This window comes from Schistocerca nitens, chromosome 5 (genome assembly GCF_023898315.1).
Source record: "Schistocerca nitens isolate TAMUIC-IGC-003100 chromosome 5, iqSchNite1.1, whole genome shotgun sequence".
NCBI classification, from domain to species: Eukaryota; Metazoa; Arthropoda; class Insecta; order Orthoptera; family Acrididae; genus Schistocerca; species Schistocerca nitens.
In genome coordinates this window covers 552,904,948-552,926,051 of record NC_064618.1, presented here as the reverse complement: position 1 = coordinate 552,926,051, position 21,104 = coordinate 552,904,948, and positions in this window count along the sequence as shown.

Below are 21,104 nucleotides of genomic sequence, written 5' to 3'. Positions count from 1 at the left end.
AAACTTGAGACAATTCTAACTAATATCTGTCATACACTTCACATTTGTTTGCAGAGTTTGTATGCAGATTAGGTGTTGGCCTACAATCAGGAGTGGATGCCAACAGAGAGAAAAAAAAAGTGTGCATGAACCACTGAATTCCATGATATAAGAAAACCACTTTAAGTGCATAGAGGATGCCTTTCAATCCATTTGTCTTCTTTCATTTAACTCATGGTGAGTTTCAGATCTAAAAAAAATGAAGCAAGGACAGTAAGCATGGCTGTGAACTTGTTCAAACTGATTGATTGTTATGTTTATTCATCCATATTGTGGGGCAGCTGGTTGGAAAACATGTTGCTGTTATATAATTTGTTTGAATGTAGAAACACTGCATTTCCCGTCCAATGCACCATATGTGGGGCGGCGGGAGGAATTATTGTTGTTAAAAATGTCCCTATTATTTATGCTGTCTTTTGCCGTTCTCAACACTGGCTCTCTAACTACAATATTGGCAACCAGAAAGTGATTAGCAAAACGTGAAGCCTGTAATTAGAATTCCTAGTGCCCACTTCATCTGAGAATACACTTATAGTTACAGCTTATAGCTCTGAGGAATTAGGAGATTGTCTGGGATTTATAATCAAAAACGATCGTGAAAAAAAAAAAAAGTTCTGTATTCTGAAAGTCACAGATGAAAACAAAAGAATCCACACATTCTAACTAACAGAGCAGTTCAGAGTCTAATGCGCTGATGCAACTATAAATGTCCAAATTAAATGTTTAAATGAATGCTCGCCATAATTTGATGATTAGGTTCATCAACCGCCACGCTAAATAATGGTAGAATGTTTGTCCCGCGGCGGCACGTGAAAATACGACAATACGCAAACTGAAGATCGATAATTAAAGTCATCCCAGAATTAACACTTCACTCGAAAATGATATAATGGTTACGCGTATTCCGAGTAACTTAATACGGCATCCGAGGCTGTTTGTAGCAATGATACCGACGCGACGCGACTCCCGACACAGATGGCGTGCTATTCAGCGTCTATTTAGAGAACTGGGGCCTATGCTTCCTCGCGCAGCGTTCTTATATATAAAGCCGCGGTGCGGACGGCTAAGGGAACGCCTGATCAAATCGGCTCTCCCGACTAGCCGCTGGGCTAGTAATGCACCACTTTAAGTTACCTAATAAATCATAGCTTCACTTGCTGATGGCCGATGAAGCTCTTAATTTAAATGTGCATTCAGCACGCATGTAAGTATTGATAATAAAATTTTGACGTGGCTAAGTTAAATATTTTGGGCGAGAGAATTAATTTAATTACAATGCACCCAGTAGACGAGCTTTGAACTGGCCCTTTGGAGATACGCTATCGCTATAGTTTTATAGGTATTCAAATGAAACTTCTCACATCTTCGTAGTTGTAGCGGATCTCCAACCTACTTAAATATAAACATCCTACCCTTATATATTAGCCTACTTAATCTATCTTGCTTCCTTAAGTTTTATGACAAAAACCAGAAAATATTGAATTTCAACTAAAATCTTAAATTGTGACATCCAGAAGACTGTTTCTATTAAATATTTATGAAAAAGGAATCTAATTATAAATTTTGAAGTCTCTAGCTCTTTTCTGTTGCGCCAATGATTTTTACAGAAAAACGTCAAAATTTCGAAAATGGCTAAAGTTATCGAACTGATATTCAACACACATTAATTTAGTATTACTCCTGACATGCTAGAAATGTCTTAGGTTATTTGCTTGATTTTTAAAGTATTGCGCAACATTTATGACGTGAGAGCTAGTTACAGCAGACTGGCTGGCACACAATGAAAAGACTGATGGGAATTTACTACGGCGTGAGTAGGCTGCTTCCCTACATCACCCTCTACTTAATTTTTTTTTGTTTATGAATGTTAATGAACGAAAAAAATTTAATTACGATAAGGGAAGCAAGAGAACAGTTTAACTTCCCATGAAAAATTTAAAATTGAAATGTAAACATGTAGAAACATTAAAAGAAAACTGATTACCTACATTAATTATTTAAATTGCGGGCATGTTCACTGCCTCTTAAGCAACATTATTACTCAAAATTTAAGCAAAGTCAATGAAACACTTTGGCTTACATATTGCCTTAGACAAACAAACACATAAAAATATGTAAAATTATGAAAATCTTAAATCCATTAAATACATTTTTACATACACAAATTCGAAGAGAATAACATGATACATAAACAGATGATTATCTCTTAGCAGTCTTTTCTAAACCTGAAAGAAAATTTCACAAATAATTTTTACACACGTGGTTGTAGCCGCTTTGGCTGGCGTCCTACACTTCCATTCACAAGGGTAGAGGAGGGGAAGTTGCTATGGTGTGCGTCCTTCACGTTCACTCTAATTTACATGGGGAAAGGGGAGGGGTCACTATGAGTTGTGTCCAAGTCACTCCACGCTTTCATGCAGCTACCAGGCTGCCATTATCTGGTTTGTCCTGTAGAACAAACAAAAAGAGTGCCTCAGACTCTGTTCACTTAACATCTAAGGGTGGGTCACAATGAAATGGGGATATATATATTTTATCCTTCAGTATGTTGCTGGAACAAAGTTAACAGAACCTTTCTAATTTTACTCTCACAGTTACTTGACTGTCATAAAATCGGTAAACAAATGGCTCAAAACGCTGTTACTCACTTACTAGAGAAAATTTATGCTCAAGGCATACAATCATGAATCCTATTTAATTTCAATTTATTATTTTTGGGCCGGAACACTGAACCAATGCTCGGTACATTCCTGATAAAATTGTATTTTGTTTACTTAGCTGACTCATCTTTAATTACTTTATTCTTAGAGATATTAAGAGTATATTTGATTAGTAGTTTTCTCAGCTTCTTTATACATGTGAGTAACTTTTGGTAATAGTACAGTTCTGAGTGTTCAAAACACACTACGTTTAGTTGACTACAAAATCCACTTATTGGTCCTCTGCTGCTGTGTCAGTTCCACATCTGCAATTAGGTACTTACTTACTTTGAAGTGTATTTATGCTGAGCTATCAATAATGTTTCACGTCTGCCATTAGGTTACTCAAATATGTTGCTAGTGTATGTACTTATTTAACACTCACTCTATTAATATTTAAAGCATAGGATAGCACATTTATTTCATATCTATAGTGTATTGCAGCTGATCAGTTTGCTCACGTGGCAATCCATTTCCACTCGATCGGACGCTGAAACCACAGGTAGTCTCTCTCGACCTACCACTAAAGTGCATCAAGTAATTATGGACGAGCGTAATGCTAAATTCCTTAAACCTATAGGACACCATGAGCTGCTCTGTCTCATCTAGCATAAGGGTACCTATGGTCACATTCACGCCTCCAACTCATAACCTCAATACATGTAGGTGTGTCCTGTCACACACTACACCAAATAACGGCCAGCTCCAACCTTATAAATACTTCAGGGACGTGTCCTTCACGTCTCAACCACAAACACTGCTCAATTCTATTACACTGCCATTCCTTGCTACACAAGGTGAGTTTATCCTTACAACTTATCTGCATATTTTTCATAACACTAAGCAATCTCTTTTGCTATTAATTAGTTAGCTCTATGGCATACAATAGGTTTCACTGCCACTTCAGATCCTGCTTGTACACGAATTCGTATATCTTTTTAAATTACTATTGGTGGACCATTTCCAATAAAACAACACTTTATACTTATAATATTACCAGGGTTCTATACGTAATTGTTACTCAAATACATTTGTATCTTAATTACGTCATACTTCTCTATTGTTTATGTCACTGTTAGGTTTGTCACATTAGGTATTTTTCTTCACTAATCGGTGGATAGAATGGTTCCAGAACTCATGGCTTGATAGTCATGACGGAAAATTTTAGTATTACAAAGGAGTCGAAACTGTAGTGGATAGGAAAGATGAAGAATGAGTGAGACCTGAAATGGAAAGAAGATCTCACACAGCTGGGACTGCACAGCTGCCACACTGTGTAGAGGTTACAGAACAACCTCCTCCCTACAGCATTCATTCATAACCTTTGACCACGCCACGTCGATCTGAAAATACCTTATGATGCCTTTTTAAAACCTGTCTCAGTTCTTCCTTCTGATTAGCTGAAATTTTCTCGATTTCCCGCAATTTAGCTTCTATTTTGTCTAAAATAATTGCTTCTTCTTCTTCTGTGTTCAGCTTATTTTTACTAAGATTAACACCTTCGTCCCAATACCTCCTATTTTTCAGAACTCGTATAGGCAGCTCCCAAGTTTCATCATTAGTTACTACATGTTTATCACTAAAAGGTACTGTAATTACTCCGGTTATTGGCAAGACCATTTTTAACTGACTTCTTTCAAAGTCAACAGCACTCTGATATTTTGACAAGAAATCTATGCCAATTAAAACCTCAATACTGAGATTGTATACAATTAAGCATGGATGATCAATTAAATTACCATTAATGTTAAAGGACAGCAAAGCTTCTAGCTTTACCGTTTTTGACACCTTGCCAGTAGCACCAATTATTCTTAGTCCTGATACCCTCATTACTGTAAGCTTGTCTTTACCAGGTAATGCATCAAAGAAGGACTGAGATATCGCACTCACCTCACTTCCACTGTCTAAGAGACAACGTACATTGATACCCAACATATTCACTATTATTATAGGGTGGCTTATTCTAGGTTGTACAGGTGGTTCCTCAAACTCATCCAATAGTTCCTTTTGGATTTGTCTCCAACTAAAGTGATCGACATCTGTCTTCATTACATTTAGGTCGCAGTGTGTAGGGGTTTCCTGAATTACATTTTCAGCTGCCTTTTCCAGTCGGTCTATTAATTTCAAATCGAAACACCGCTCGACTTCATTACATTTAGTTTGCTGAACATGACCCAAATTACTGTAGTCTGAGCGATTCTGCGCCTCCAGACCGGGCATAACACTAGTTACAGCTAAACCACTTTCACCATTATCGTCGGGTTCCTTCTCAAGTGACAACTGGTCACAGCTACTGGGTTCATCGACCCCCAACAGGCTACCCTCTACATTCTCACTTACCTCCTGTCCTAAATCTATTAGTACAGTATCAACATCCTGCACAGGCACTTTAGATAAGAGCACATCATCCTCATCGTAAATATAAGCATGAATTTCTTCTGCTTCTTCACCTGACAATTCAGTATTTTGTAGCTCCTCCATATCATTACAATGCTGCGCCTTTTCTTTCTCTTCCCACTTAGAAAGCGTCTCTAACACGGTATCTATCAAATACTGTGAGTGATCTAATATTTCTGTTGTATTCTTAGGCGCTACTGACTCTTCATCCACATGTTCAGTCTGAGTATTCTGATCTGTCTTACCAATTACTGTAACCACTGGCTTAGGAAAAGTAACCGCCTGGTGAGCGCCAGTATCCTCATAGACGGGAACTAGTTTTCCTGCCTCTGCCTACTACTGTTTCCTTTATTTATATTATAGTTAACTGGCACAGCATTGCTTTCTGTACTATTGTTTACATGCATAATTTTGTTTCGAACAAAATTATTATCATTTGGATGCCATTGTTAGTTCTGACAATTATTTCTCCAATTCCTACCTCTCTTAGGATGGTGAACACCTACTGTTCTGATGTTTACATTGCCATTCTGCTCGTTCCTAAAATTACTACTATTGTTATTAGCATTTCCGTTATTAAGTGCTTGCTCCTCATTGGCAGCAACACATTCTACACGTTCCAAATATTCAATGAAACGATCCAGATTGTCTCTAGGGGCAGATATAATTCTAGTTTGCCAATACCATGGCAGTTTGGCTTCAAGACCTAGTATAATCATTTCCGGTTTTAGCTTTTCCGCCAAATGTGACAAACGTGAAATCCATGACCTAGCAAATTCTTTAATAGATTCCTTGCCTGCATTGAAGCGTTTTCCACTCCAAAATTCTCTCAACACTTCATTCTGCTTATTGCTAGACCAATACTCATTAATGAAAGCTATTTTAAAGTCCGCTAATGTTTTACACTTCAACATAACATCAGCTGACCAACGCATGGCGTCACCTGCTAAATGGCTTCTAATAAATGAGATTTTCTCTCGTTCAGACCAAGTTGGTGGAATCACATCTTCAAAATCGTTCCAGAAATCTAGCGGGTGGATATTTTTAACTGGATCGAACTGCAAGAATTGCCGACACCCGATAAAAGCGGCGTTTGCAGCTACAACTTGTTGTATACTACCATTACCAGAAGTTACTGAAGCTACTTTATTTTCAATGTTAGCAATGTTAGTACTAATAATTTCCACTCTCATTTCAACATTATCTACCTTTTGCATAAAATGAGTAGTATCAGTTTTGATTGCGTCTACTTCTGCTTGACATATGTTTACTTTTATGTTAACATCTTTAAACCTATCTGAGCACAGTTCAGATTCCGCCTCGATCTTTTCTGTTAACTTGAGCTCCAGCTTCGCATCTTCCATTTGGAAGTCTTTGCGAACCTCAGCAACTTCGGATTTTACTGTTTCATACATTTCAGAAAATTGTTGAGCAACCTTTTTCTTAATATCCTCATGATTGTAATCAATTTTATAATTCAAACTGTCTAGATCCTCTTTCAACTTATTGCAACCAGCCTTGAAGGCATCGTCCATTACCTCCAATCGTTTATTAAAATTAGTTTGGCTGGCCACAATCCTGTTATTTACCTCAATTATATCATATTTTAATTCAACATGACTGCTTTTGACCTGTTCACTTATTTCAGACTTTAATTCATCTGTCATTTGAGCATTACTGGCAGCTATTGCTTGTAATATAACATTTAAATCAATAGCCCCAGTATCTTTGGGTTGCTCACTAGCTGGTTTCTTTTCACACTCAGGTGAAGAAAAACTAGCTCCAACACCAGAATCATCAAAACTAAATGAAACTTCTGATTGATCAGTCATATCTAACTTATCCTTTTTAAACTCTACCACCTCTGATGGCTGTTTTGTTTTTAATTCATCAGATAAACTATCATCCAATAAATTGACAATTTCTGATTTCTGCTTTACTACAGGAGTCTCTATTATTGAATCATTGCCCCTTTTCACACTATTGTCAGGAGACAATACTTCATATTTCACTTTAATATTACTACTTTCATGCATATTTACACTTGAACCGTTGTCTGGATTTACAGTTCCCTCAACAGACATAGGTTCTGATTTAAGTTTAACTTCAGTTTCTTTTGGCGGTTCCATCGCCGACAGTCTTTTAGTGCAGGTTAGTAAATTTTTTAACAGCTTTTCACTTAACTTAGTTCCTTCTGCACGACGTATGGCGTTGCCGGCGTGGCGTACCAGGATTACTGATGCGACGCAGCTCGCTGAATTGCAGACAGCACTCCGACGGCTGTTGTGTGTTTGCGTGGCCCGCAACTGCAGGCGCGGCTCCAGCTGCTGCGGCAGATGACTGCGGTGCGGCGAAACTGGCTTCTCGCGATGCCGTCAGCGCCACTAGCCTCAGTGCCAGCTCCGTCAATGCAGATGCGTTGTTAATCCAATTGCGTCGTCCACATGCACACGTAACACATTCACTGTTCTATGCTCAGTTGCGTGTCGCATTTCACTCGCGAATCTGAATAGTTAAAATCACTTTCACTTTTACTCAGTTTATTTCCTGGCCGATGCACCATATGTGGGTCGGCTGATGGAAAATATGTTGCTGTTATATAATTTGTTCGAATGTAGAAACACTGCATTTCCTGTCCGATGCACCATATGTGGGGCGGCGCGAGGAATTATTGTTGTTAAAAATGTCCCTATTATTTATGCTGTCTTTTGCCGTTCTCAACACTGGCTCTCTAACTACAATATTGGCAACCAGAAAGTGATTAGCAAAACGTGAAGCCTGTAATTAGAATTCCTAGTGCCCACTTCATCTGAGAATACACTTATAGTTACAGCTTACAGCTCTGAGGAATTAGGAGATTGTCTGGGATTTATAATCAAAAACGATCGTGAAAAAAAAAGAAACGTTCTGTAATCTGAAAGTCACAGATGAAAACAAAAGCATCCACACAATCTAACAGAGCAGTTCAGAGTCTAATGCGCTGATGCAACTATAAATGTCCAAATTAAATGTTTAAATGAATGCTCGCCATAATTTGATGATTAGGTTCATCAAACGCCACGCTAAATAATGGTAGAATGTTTGTCCCGCGGCGGCACGTGAAAATACGACAATACGCAAACTGAAGATCGATAATTAAAGTCATCCCAGAATTAACACTTCACTCGAAAATGATTTAATGGTTACGCGTATTCCGAGTAACTTAATATGGCATCCGAGGCTGTTTGTAGCAATGATACCGACGCGACGCGACTCCCGACACAGATGGCGTGCTATTCAGCGTCTGGAGAGAACTGGGGCCTATGCTTCCTCGCGCAGCGTTCTTATATATAAAGCCGCGGTGCGGACGGCTAAGGGTACGCCTGATCAAATCGGCTCTCCCGACTAGCCGCTGGGCTAGTAATGCACCACTTTAAGTTACCTAATAAATCATAGCTTCTCTTGCTGATGGCCGATGAAGCTCTTAATTTAAATGTGTATTCAGCACGCATGTAAGTATTGATAATAAAATTTTGACATGGCTAAGTTAAATATTTTGGGCGAGAGAATTAATTTAATTACAATGCACGCAGTAGACGAGCTCTGAACTGGCCCTTTGGAGATACGCTATCGCTGTAGTTTTATAGGTATTCAAATGAAACTTCTCACATCTTCGTAGTTGTAGCGGATCTCCAACCTACTTAAATATAAACATCCTAGCCTTATTTATTAGCCTACTTAATCTATCTTGCTTCCTTAAGTTTTAAGACAAAAACGAGAAAATATTGAATTTCAACTAAAATCTTAAATTGTGACATCCAGAAGACTGTTTCTATTAAATATTTATGAAAAAGGAATCTAATTATAAATTTTGAAGTCTCTAGCTCTTTTCTGTTGCGCCAATGATTTTTACAGAAAAACGTCCAAATTTCGAAAATGGCTAAAGTTATCGAACTGATATTCAACACACATTAATTTAGTATTACTCCTGACATGCTAGAAATGTCTTAGGTTATTTGCTTGATTTTTAAAGTATTGCGCAACATTTATGACGTGAGAGCTAGTTACAGCAGACTGGCTGGCACACAATGAAAAGACTGATGGGAATTTACTACGGCGTGAGTAGGCTGCTTCCCTAAAATATAATAACGTTGTATGGATGTCGTCAATTGTGTCTTATGAACTAAAATATACATGGGTTCTTACAATGTTTACAATTCAATTCATACAATTTTTACAGGTCAATTCTTACAGTATTTATAATTATGCCATATACTGTTGCTTCATATAGGCCTATGTGGTATTTGTGTCTACTAAATTGCTATCTACAAATATTCTAAATACTCATTTACCTTATAACAGCTTTTACTTAATAAATATGTTTTTGGCTTTTGGCTAAAGATGTGAAGTTCATTTACACCTTTTATTTCCTGTGGCAGCCTGTTGTACAGCTTTAGGACATTATATAGCATACTGTTCTGTGTTTTGGACTTGTTTTTCCTGTGTAGGTATAAGTAGTAGCTGGATCTAGTTTCATTGTCAAGTATTGAGCTGTATGTAGAACACAGATGAATATCTTTCATTGCATACATTACAGTCTGGAAAATATATTCACATGGGACACTCAGAATCAGCACAATGAGCCCTATTACTGCTATTTTTAAGTATTGTATTGTATTGTATTGAACTGGGGACCCAGAAACGATGGAGAGGCTTCATCTGTGACACAGCCCCCAGTGGTTCAAAACCCCACAACAGGCTACAACAGTCCACTCACCCCACCGCCGGCCCACACCGAACCCCGGGTTATTGTGTGGTTCGGCCCCCAGTGGACCCCCCCCTCTCCATGGAACATCTCACACCAGATGAGTGTGGCTCCAAATGTTTGTATAGTAGAGTAATGGTGGTGTGTGTGTACATGGAGACAGTGTTTGTGCAGCAATCGCTGACATAGTGTAACTGAGGCGGAATAATGGGAACCAGCCCTCAGTCGCCGAGGCAGATGGAAAACCACCTTAAAAACCGTCCACAGACTGAGTTAAACTACAAGGCTAACCAGGTGGGCCTAAGTATGGGTATTACTTTCACTTGTTTTAGGTGCTTAGGAAAAACAGTCAGATTTGAAAGATTCATTGTTTATTTTTGTTAATGGAGTTGTTATGGAATTTTCACATACTTTAAAGATACAAGCTTGGGTTCCATTTAGACCTGTTGATTATTAATGTTTTAATTGATGTATAACTTGTGCGACCTCTCTCTCAGTTGCTGCATAGTGTGCCATTTATTTTGGTGGATGGTTCTAGGTGAGTAAGACACATGTGTATGGAAAGTTCTGTTGTAATTTCTTAGCGATGCTGTTGAATTACACATTTACAAAGTTAGCTGTTTCTTTTGGGTGGTTCATTTGTCTATTTTTGTTCTTAATTTGTGAATTCAGATGTTTTTGCCCTGTGTTTGCTGTTTCCAGTTTGATAATATTCAATGCTGGTTTGCTTTTGCTTTATGGTTGTGAGTTTTTTAGTGGCTAGTAGTACCTTTCTGTAGATTCTCTTGTAGTTTTTATAAAATTGCAAAAAGGCTGGGTCAGTCTGTCTGTTTTTGATTGAAACGAAATACCTAACAGTTTCAGAGGATTTTTTGATACCCCTGGTTATCCATATATTTTTTTCTAAAGTTGCAATGGTATGCAAAGTTTTGGGGAAAGCTTTTTGTTATTTAGAGAATGGACATGAAACTATTAAACATTTGGTTCACATTTGTTTCCGCGTAGACCTCCTCCCACCCTTCATATTATATCTGGGATGAAAATTCATGCAGGTTTGACTTTGACAAGAGCCTTTTGTATACTTTTAATTTACGGGCCTTTTCTACACAAATATTTACTTTTAATATCTCACACAAATGATCTGATAAGCATAGATCTTGAACATGTATATAGCATTTTTTCCTGTTTACATCTGTTGCTACATGGTCTATCAATGTAGAAGATTGTTTGGTTACTCTATTGGGACAGTTTACAAGTGAAGTCATGCCATAACTGTATAAAACATTTAAATAAGGACGGCTGACATCATCTGACTTCATTGTATTGATATTGATGCCCCCACAGACGATTGTACTTGTTTCTGAGCAAGATACCTCAGCTAGTGTCTGATTTAGTTTTAAGGAAAAAATATCCACATTACACTCGGTGATCGGAACACACAAATTACCATTAATGCTGCGTTCTGTTACCTCAGTAGCTGAGAGTTCAAAATGTTCAACTATTAATGCAGTAGGGTCATTTCTGTCTTTAAATGAAATATGTATCTTTACATAAATACATGAACCCCACCTTTCATGGAGAGTCTACTGTAGAAACAAACAAGTCCATATGAGGTTAAGGCTAAATATGAGATTTCAGTCTCTTTGCACCAGTCTTTCGTAAGACACACAACTGAGCTGTATAGTGTTTGTGAATTTACTTCTAGTTGCTGAGAAACGTCCAGTTTCTAACCTTAAGTGATTTAAGGGAAATGCGGAAGCCTTATCCTTACAGTGTTTTGAAACTTGCACAATCAAGTGCAGTACTGCAGTACTGATTATTTTCGTTCGATATGTATTCGATCCAATGCGGTGTGCATTTTCAGGGTATGCGAAATATTTTTGTAGTGAACTGCTTTGGTAATTCGAATGGAAGTGGTAGTATTTAAATTACTTGTGTATTTAAAACAAGAGCTGTATACAATATATCCACATTTAACGTGATTTCTGGAATTGAATAGACCTTGGGCGTTCTCCTGCTGTACCAGTGGATCATGCAATAAAATCTAATTGACGACATTTTGAGCCAATAATCTAGCCCGCAGGAAAATAAAACGCATACATATGTTCCTGGAATTAATTTTGACAGGTACACATTAGATTTTTGGGAGTAGATTTAGTAACAACAAATGTCATGAGCGTATTTTATTCTCGTAGGATGTGGTGTAACTGTCAAGTGATAGCAACTGTGTTAGGAAGATGCACGAGCAGGTTGACCGTCAGCAGACATACCACAAATAATAGCGTGATTCGTTGTCAGCAACGATAGCACCCCACATTTCTTGTTTTCTGATTTCGCTTCAGTGTCAATCCATTATAGATGTACATGCGTGGTGTGCTTCCTTGGGTATTTACCTTAATTGACGTAAGACAATGATAATACAGTGGGCGGCACCCTTTCTCCTCAATGTTATTTGTAATCTGTATATCTTGTCATATACGTTCGTTCTCATTTGTAATGGGGGGAACAGCTATCTTTCTCCTCGTGTTTTCATCCGAATTTTAAGGATGCTGCTGTTCTATAACGCAAACCATGAACTGAATCAGCTTTACTGTAGGCCTACTACGATTCAGCCTGTATTTTTACAAATCATTTATTTCGTTGAACATAGTTCCAAATTTTACAGCTTCAGGCCATTCCTGTTTTTTCCAAGATATATTTTGCCAAAGATTTTTAAATTGCCCATATTATATTCAGTGCATTTTGAATTTTGTTTACAGTTGAACCCATTTTCTTTAATGTTTCACACATACTTTATTTCCCAGGAGATTGACAAGAGTATCAAAGTGCAAAGAAAACAGCAAATGAATTGCCATGGAAGTTCACCAGTTGTCATGCATACATTGCCAATAATGCATATCCAGTTGAATTGTAGCAGTCCTCATTGCCAAAAAAATTAAATGAATTAGTTTTAATAATGAGTAGGCAGTGGAGAGGATGCAACATGACAGTCTTAACTCTGAAATAGTGGAGGAGGTACATTTCAATTACTTCACTTTTTAACAGTTTCAGTTTTTCCGTGCTGTAATATGTGTTTGAATGAAATGGGGTCATTCCATGTCAATTCAACCAATTTGAGAAAATGTTCCAGCTGATAGTCTCAGATTTGGCTGAAATTTAGCACACCATGCTACCAAGTGTGGAACACTCGTGTAAAAAATTTTAAGTTCCCCTGCCAATTAGTTCCAGAATTATGGCTTGTGAAAGAAGGTGGCGTGACCTGGAAATTGCAACCTGCATCTGGAAATTTATCTTCAGACCCAACTTCAGGTCTTAATAACTTTGGAACTATTCCACACAGTCCAGTGAAATTTTTACAACCCAGTAACATCCACTTAGAGAACACACTCTATTAATCAAAACACCACCAACATATTTCTGAGGGAAAATACAAAATTCCAAAATGTGATTAAAAAAATGTAATATGTTAAAAGGTACATATTGTAGGTGCCCTGTATGCCAAATCTAATTCACTCAAAAAGGGTATAAACACACACACAACTCATCTTGCCCATATCAGTCACACAAACAGAGTTACATGCACATGAAAATACAAAAATTTGAAAAATTACCTGAAAAACATGGATTTTCTAAGTGTGGTAGCACAAAAGGGACAAGTGATATCCAAGCCAAATTTCAAAAACTGCATAAATAGACCATAATATAATATGTGGCAAAATTTCAACTTGTTATTGCAAGGCATTTGTTTACAATAAAAGTTGACAGAGATGTATTTGGTTACGTTTCTTTTAACACGATTTAGCAAGTAATAGTGATGATGCAGACTGCTTGTTTCAGATAAAGCTGCAGCAATTGTTGGGAACCATTAGGCAACAGAAAGTTAAACAATGGTAGTTTTCAGGGACAGAATGAGTCATGGTTAGGCAGGAACAACAAAGGGAACAAGCAACAATTACAAGTTACTCATATTTTTATGATTCTAGTTCAGACTGGTCAGTACTGTTGTGGAAAGTCAGTATGGAGGCAGAAGAGTGTACTAGTGGTGCTTTTGTTCAAACAAGTTGCAGTATTGGTAGAGCACAAGCATCTGAATGTCATAAAACAATGTATGGAACAAAATGTGGCATTTGCTTTTTACTGTATGATCTGGATGAATCAGACCAAGATTTGTTGCTATGGAGATCTGGGATACACCCTGTGGACAAACGAAGTACAGTTCCAGGAAACTTTAGTGTTTGTTATCATCATATGAAAGTGTTTCTGGATAAGTATTCTTTCCTACAAAGAAGTTGTTTTGATCCGTTTTGGATTCATAAGAAGACAGTAAAGTGTAGCCTCAGAGAAATTGATATAAAATCAGTATTGAAAGTGAATCAGTGCATGGGACTTACCATGAAACCAGGACAAAAGTTATGTTCCACATGTTTTGCACTGCTAAAAAATGAAGAATATTCTGATAATTTACATGACAGTGATGAAGAGTATCAGCCACCTACAACCACAGTGGATGAGCGATTAAATAAGATAAGATAATTTTATTGTTGTTAGGCCATTACAGCAATAGACAAATAGACAAATTTTTGTACAGCACAATTGTTACATTAATAAACACAATAATAAAGCATTATTGACTTACAATTCAAGGTCCCAGTCAAAGAATTCTTTTAATTCATAAAAGAGGTTGGCAACAAGCCACTTATTTAATGTTTCAAAAGATGAGGTGAAATCAGTCGAAGAGTTGCTAAAAAGCAGACTAGAACACATTAAAACTGTTGCAGGCACAAGAAGCCATCATCACTTCTCTCCAGCGGACTCTGACTGTGCAGATGAGCAGACTGTCCAGTTCATGCACAACGTGTGTTTTCACAGTGTGTCTGACTCAGAATTCAAAAGCAAAAGCAGCAACATACAACCAGGTAGCTATGTTATTGCTGTTTATGATGATAAATGGTACTTAGGATGTGTTGCAGAGTGCTGTGAAGCAGAAGGTGATGTATATGTGAACTTCATGGCACCAGCAAGATCATTTCATTGACCACGTTTGGCAGACAGGTGTTGGATTCCTTTTGAACATATTCTTATGACAGTTCCAATTCCTACCACAGTGTCAGGAAGACAGTACAATTTGCCACTCAATGTACAGAGTACAGTAGCTAAAGTGTGGGAGAACTTCTGTTTGAAGCACAATCGACTTGTTTTTAGCAGTTGAGGTGCAGTAAACATTAATGGTAGGTTGTGCTAATCTGTCTATATGTTGTTGCTTAGTGATTAAACAGTTGTGGGAGAGGATAAGAAGAGGCAGAACAGTTTACGATATGTTTTCACAAAATTGTGTTGTGGAACAATGGCCACATCACCAAATACATCTGTCAACTTCCATTGTACACAAATGTCCTGCAATAACATGCTGACATTTTGAGATCTATATCATTATGGTCTACTTATGCAGTGTGTGAAATTTGGCTTGAGTACCACTTGTCCCTTTTGTGCTACCACACTTCGAAAATCCATGTTTTTCAGGTAATTTTTCAAATTTTTGTGTGCATGTAACTCAGTTTTTGTGACTGATATGGGCATGATAAGTTCTGTGTGTGTTTAGGCCACATTAAGCTTACCACAAAAATTTATACCCTTTTTGAGTGAATTATATTTGGCATAGAGGGCACCTACAATATGTACCTTTTAACGTATTACATTTTTTTAATCACATTTTGGAATTTCATATTTTCCCTCAGAAATAAGTTGTTGGTGCTTTGATTCATGGAGTGTGTTCTCTAAATGGATGTTACTGGGTTGTAAAAATTTCACTGGACTGTGTGGAATAGTTCCAAAGTTATTAAGACCTGAAGTTGGGTGTGAAGATAGATTGCCAGATGCAGGTTGCAATTTCCGGGTCACGCCACCTTCTTTCACAAGCCATAATTCTGGAACTAATTGGCAGGGGAAACTAATACTTTGTACATGAGTGTTCCACACATGGTAGAATTAGTGTACTGACTTTCAGTCAGATCTGAGACTATGAGCGGGAGCCCCTGGTTGAACTGACATGGTATGACCCAAGGAAAACTACAAGTTCACCAACAGGACAATAGCTGAGAATGGATTTCACTCCATCATATTACATAATAGGATAGCTATTTTATAAATACTGTTTGATGGTACAGTATTCAAAAGGTAAAAGTTCAGTTCTGTTTCTCAATAGTGCATTTTTGTTACTCAGTTGAGGTAAATGAGATTTATTCACCCATTACAAGATTCTGCATTGAAAAACAGTATAAACCACATGAAACACCTTATTTGAAGTAAGTGCTTGAACATGGGGAGGGGACGGGGGGGGGGGGGGGTGATTTCACACAGTTGAAATGTAATCTCAGCCCATTGAAATAATTTATTTTGGCAGTAATATGTTTATATATGGAATAATAAATGGAAAGTAATTTGTTTGCATTTAGATTGGGTAATAAGACCTGAACTCGCAAAAAAATATATTAAACTGGAAGTGAATATGACAGTATTGCAAAGGCCATGAATCAGACACAAATGTTAGCAAATTGCAACTCAAAGTATGAATGTGGAGAAGTATTCACTGCTGATCAAGACAGTGAGCTTTATGATCACAAGTTAAAAATATTAGCAGTTCACTAACGTATACAGCTTACAAAGTACTTGGGACATAAACAGAATAGGTTAAAAGGTTTCAGGAGCCAATATCAACAGTGCACCTTAACAAAACCTGAAATCATGAGCAGCAGCTTTTAATAAAGCAAATGTTGCAGAATTATTTTGACTGTTATGAATGAACTATTCACGTAGATTTCACAGAAAACTGAATATACATCAGGAATGTTATATTTGGTACTTTAAATGCTGTATATTGTAAAAGTTAGGTAGTGAAATCATCACCCACCCCTCCTCTTTTTGCAGTTTCTGTAGTTTATGTACAGTAAATGTACATAATATACATCAGAGTACTTGTTGGAGTTTTGTTCACTAAGATAGTGTGTCTCAATTTACCTTTCACTTTTCGTGTTTACTATAACAAAAACTGCAAAAAATGTAGCAATCCTACTGATTAGGCTTCCACTACAATGAAGATTTCAAGGAGGGGAACTACTATCACACAGCAGCATTGTAAGTAACTGAACAATTGAATATCAACTGAGCACTAGCAAACACAATCTAGGTGTTTGAGTATCATTCCTCAGTCTGCAACAGAAAAATGTAAGCAAGTGCAAGCGAAAGATATGAAGTTTGCAGCAAAGTACAACCAAGTCCTATATATGGGACAAGTTGAAGAGATAAGAACAAAAATTACTAAGTAAAATTCGTGGGGTCAATTATATTTCTGTTTTTTCAAATTGTATTAGTAATGATAATGCTGCACATATCAAATCAATGAAATATATATTAATTTGGTTTAAAAATAAGAAGAGCTATTGTTACGTAGGTGCAGAAAGGTAACTAATCTTTTGTTGAATAATGCCCCATGGTAGGGATACAAGTCTAAAAAAAAATTGCTTCAGCTGAAATTTAACATTTTGACCTTTTGTTTATTACTGTGAACTATGATTGAAAAAACCTTGTCTAATATGCTATAGAAATTAATAGTGCCAATTCAAAAAGAATAAATAAATAAATAAACAAGTAAATTCATGTTTCATAAGAAGAGGAGTTATAACCAAAAAGTTGTTGAAATGTCCCCATTTGTCACCCCCACCCCCCACCTCTTCTTTCGTACATTGAAACAGTAGTCTATTTTCTGATAGAATACTGGATTCTGTTGTAATACTGTTTTTATAGTATCTAGAAGAACTGTTGATGCTAGTGCACTGATTACAGTTTTCTGCAGTTTTCCAGGTAAAATGAAAATGTCTACAAGAAATGACTCTGGTGTCGAGAACATTGTTGAGTCCTATGAGGCATTCCAAATTCTTCAGGAGATGTCAAAACTGTTAGATACAGGCTTGGATCCTGTCACACTGGCATTCTGCATTCGACTGATTGAGCGTGGTGCTCATCCTGAAGCCCTTGCCCAAGTAATACTTGACATCAGGAGAGAGGTGAATGCACTGAAGGAGAAAGAAGATACTCATAGCAACTGATATGTAATAATGCAGCGCTTAGAAAGAAAGTGAATTTTCAGTCATAAACATATTATTACTTGTAATGGCAGTGGCTCAGACTAACAGGCTTGGGTGCCTATAAGACCTGGTCTCCTTCATTGATAATGAAATTAAAGCCAATTTTTGGAAACCTACGCTCTTTTTCAGATTGAGCAGTTAGGGGAAATGATTTGGAATCCACATAAAAGTGTGCCTCACCCCCCTCCTGAATAGTTTTTTTTATGTCAAAGCTGTGCTCTTTGAATACCTTGTAAATTACTCTCGTGCCTCATGAAAGACTCTAAAGGTACAAAATTGTCTTTAAGTAAAGTAAACATGGGAACTAAGTGTTCCATTTATTACGTTAAATAACAGCAAGGTTGTATTATTTTATACAATGCATGTATGACTCGACAGTGATGTAACCCTGGTTTGTATAGCTTAATTTTAGTGACTTTATGTGCAGATCTGCAAAATACTAAAAAATATTTTAGTAAAGCAATGTAAATAATTAATAACAATGTAAATCTGAACAAAAACCTTCGTACTTAAAAAAATGTATAAAAATAGTGTGATTTAGATATTAAAAATTGTTTCCAGTATATATTTGTAGCCACGTGCCACTAATTAGAATGGAAATTTCCTGTGTTTTATTCCTTTAACCTTTATAGTGCTCACTGTAATCACTTGGAAATGGTTTTTGTTGACATACAAGAGCTGTTTTTAAAGTTACTCTTCAAAATGAGCCATATCAAATTATATCTTCTGAGCCATAATGATTATGATAATGATCATTTACTAATGACACACAGATTCTACTGCAGGATGAAAATAACAACAAATGTTTTCTGTAGCACACAGTAAGAATCAGCAAAATTTTCTGTTTCTTAGAAAATGAGCTGAGATAGTGTTACTTTCAGAGTTTGTTAAAATTTCTTAAGTTCACGTGATTGTATTAAATGTGGTACAATTTATGTGAGGTATAGCAGGTGATAGTGTAGTACTCTGCCTATATTAAACAGTGGCCCATGAAATGCTTGCTGTGACTAAACTACATACAACATGGTGAACACAAAAAGAATGCTGGGTGCATGCTCAAGCAAGGTCATGACAGTTTAGTGAGGCTATTGGAGTAAACATTAGTTCAGTCCACTACATGTTGGTATTGTCAGTAATGTTTTGGCTCCTTCATACTGTACAGTTATTCTTAGATTTACATTGACATTCTGTATGCTCTATATTAAATTAAAGTGTAATGTACATAAAGAAATTTGGGCCAGGTCACTACTGCAACATGAGTGGGGAGAGATATATCATCATTCAAACTTTACACACTGTGTGCATCTCGTCTTTCCAGCTGTCTATGTCAACCATTTTTTAAAAATTCCTTCTGGATATTGTTTCTGCTTCTGTTCCTTTATTCAAATAGATATGTAGTTTATTTATGAAACTGAAGTTCCTTTGCCAAAATCCAGTGTGATCAATGCAAGTACTTAATTGTGTTTATTATTATTTTATTGAATACAAGAAATTCTCTATGGCAAATTTATCAGCTATATCTACGATCACACTACTTTCAGTCAATACTTTTTGTTTAATGGTGTGCCCTTCTAATTGCTTTGAGGTAAAGGACACTTTTTTCCATACTGACCTCTGCAAACAACTCTCCTGTTCTCGCATTTTTACACATAGACCAAACCATTTTTGATACTCCTCTCTACCCCCCCCCCCCCCCCTCCAACTTTTGTACTGTATGTTGTATCAGACCAAAACAAAGACAGCTACTATTGGCCACTATAAAGAAATTATTGCTCAGTTACAATGACAGCAAAAACTCTATTTGATACTATAAATCTACACTTCAGCAGTAGTTTAACATTATATAATGAAAAAACCAGCAGAGCTTCAGTGTATTATTAGCTAGGAAAATGATTCATTTTCCCACATGTACATGTGACCACATAGTGGTAAGGCTGCTGGAATAGAGGGGTTTTTTTGGTATTAGATCACAGTACAGTCTTTATGAAATGACTTAATTTGACAAAATTATAGTTATGTTACTGTTGCTTTTTTAGCATGCAGTATAACAGAGCTAGCTTGTGCAATAGATCTATTTCTCTAGACACTGCCAAATGTTGGGGCGTTGTGAGATAGCATTCAGCATGAAGCCATGTCTATCATTGTTTCGCAAGTTGAACAATGGAAAATCCAGGATGGAATGTAACAATATCATGAAAAGAGAAAAGAAAGTTGCCACTCCTTTGTCAAAAATAGACACCCCCACCCTCTCTCTCTCTCTCTCTCTCTCTCTCTCTCTCTCTCTCTCTCTCTCTCACACACACACACACACACACACACACACACACACACACACGAGACTGCAGTTCAGGTAACTGAGGCCACACTGCGAGCAGCATGATGGGAGTGGCGACTAGATGGGGACAAGGAGGAGGCTGGGGTGGAGAGGGAGAGGGATAGTAGGGTAGGGGTAGTGGAACAGTGAAGTGCTGCAGGTTAGATGGAGGGCAGGCGAGAGAGGGGTGGGGGAGGGGCAGTGGAAAAGGAGAGGACTAACAAGACTGGGTGCGATGGTGGAATAAGGGCTGTGTAGTGCTGGAATGGGAACACGGAAGGGGCTGGCTGGGTGAGGACAATGACTAACGAAGGTTGAGGCCTGGAGGGTTACAGGAACATATGATATATTGCAGGGAAAGTTCCTACCTGTGCAATTCAGGAAAGCTGGTTTTGGAGAGAAGATTGGTTATTTCGCAAGTATCAGTTTTTGCTGGAGCTTGCAATTTGAAGTTGTTGATTGCTGATAATGCTTGCCCACACAGTCTGCTTGAGAGAAGTGTTTGTGTCAGAATTACTTGAGCTATCAGTGTATGATTCACTATACCAAGGTAACTTTCAAATACTTTTACTAACATTATTCCACATATTCAGAGTGTGCTTCTGGTCTCTGAATAGAACTCTGCTGATCTGTTGAATTATGTGGGTGATCTTTGTGGAGTTGTAAACTTTGTTATCGAGTGCAAAAGGTTCTTTTTGTACTAATTTTCCACCTGTGTTTGTTTACTTTATTTTCAATTGATTCGAAAGCCTTTTATGGTCATGTCTTCA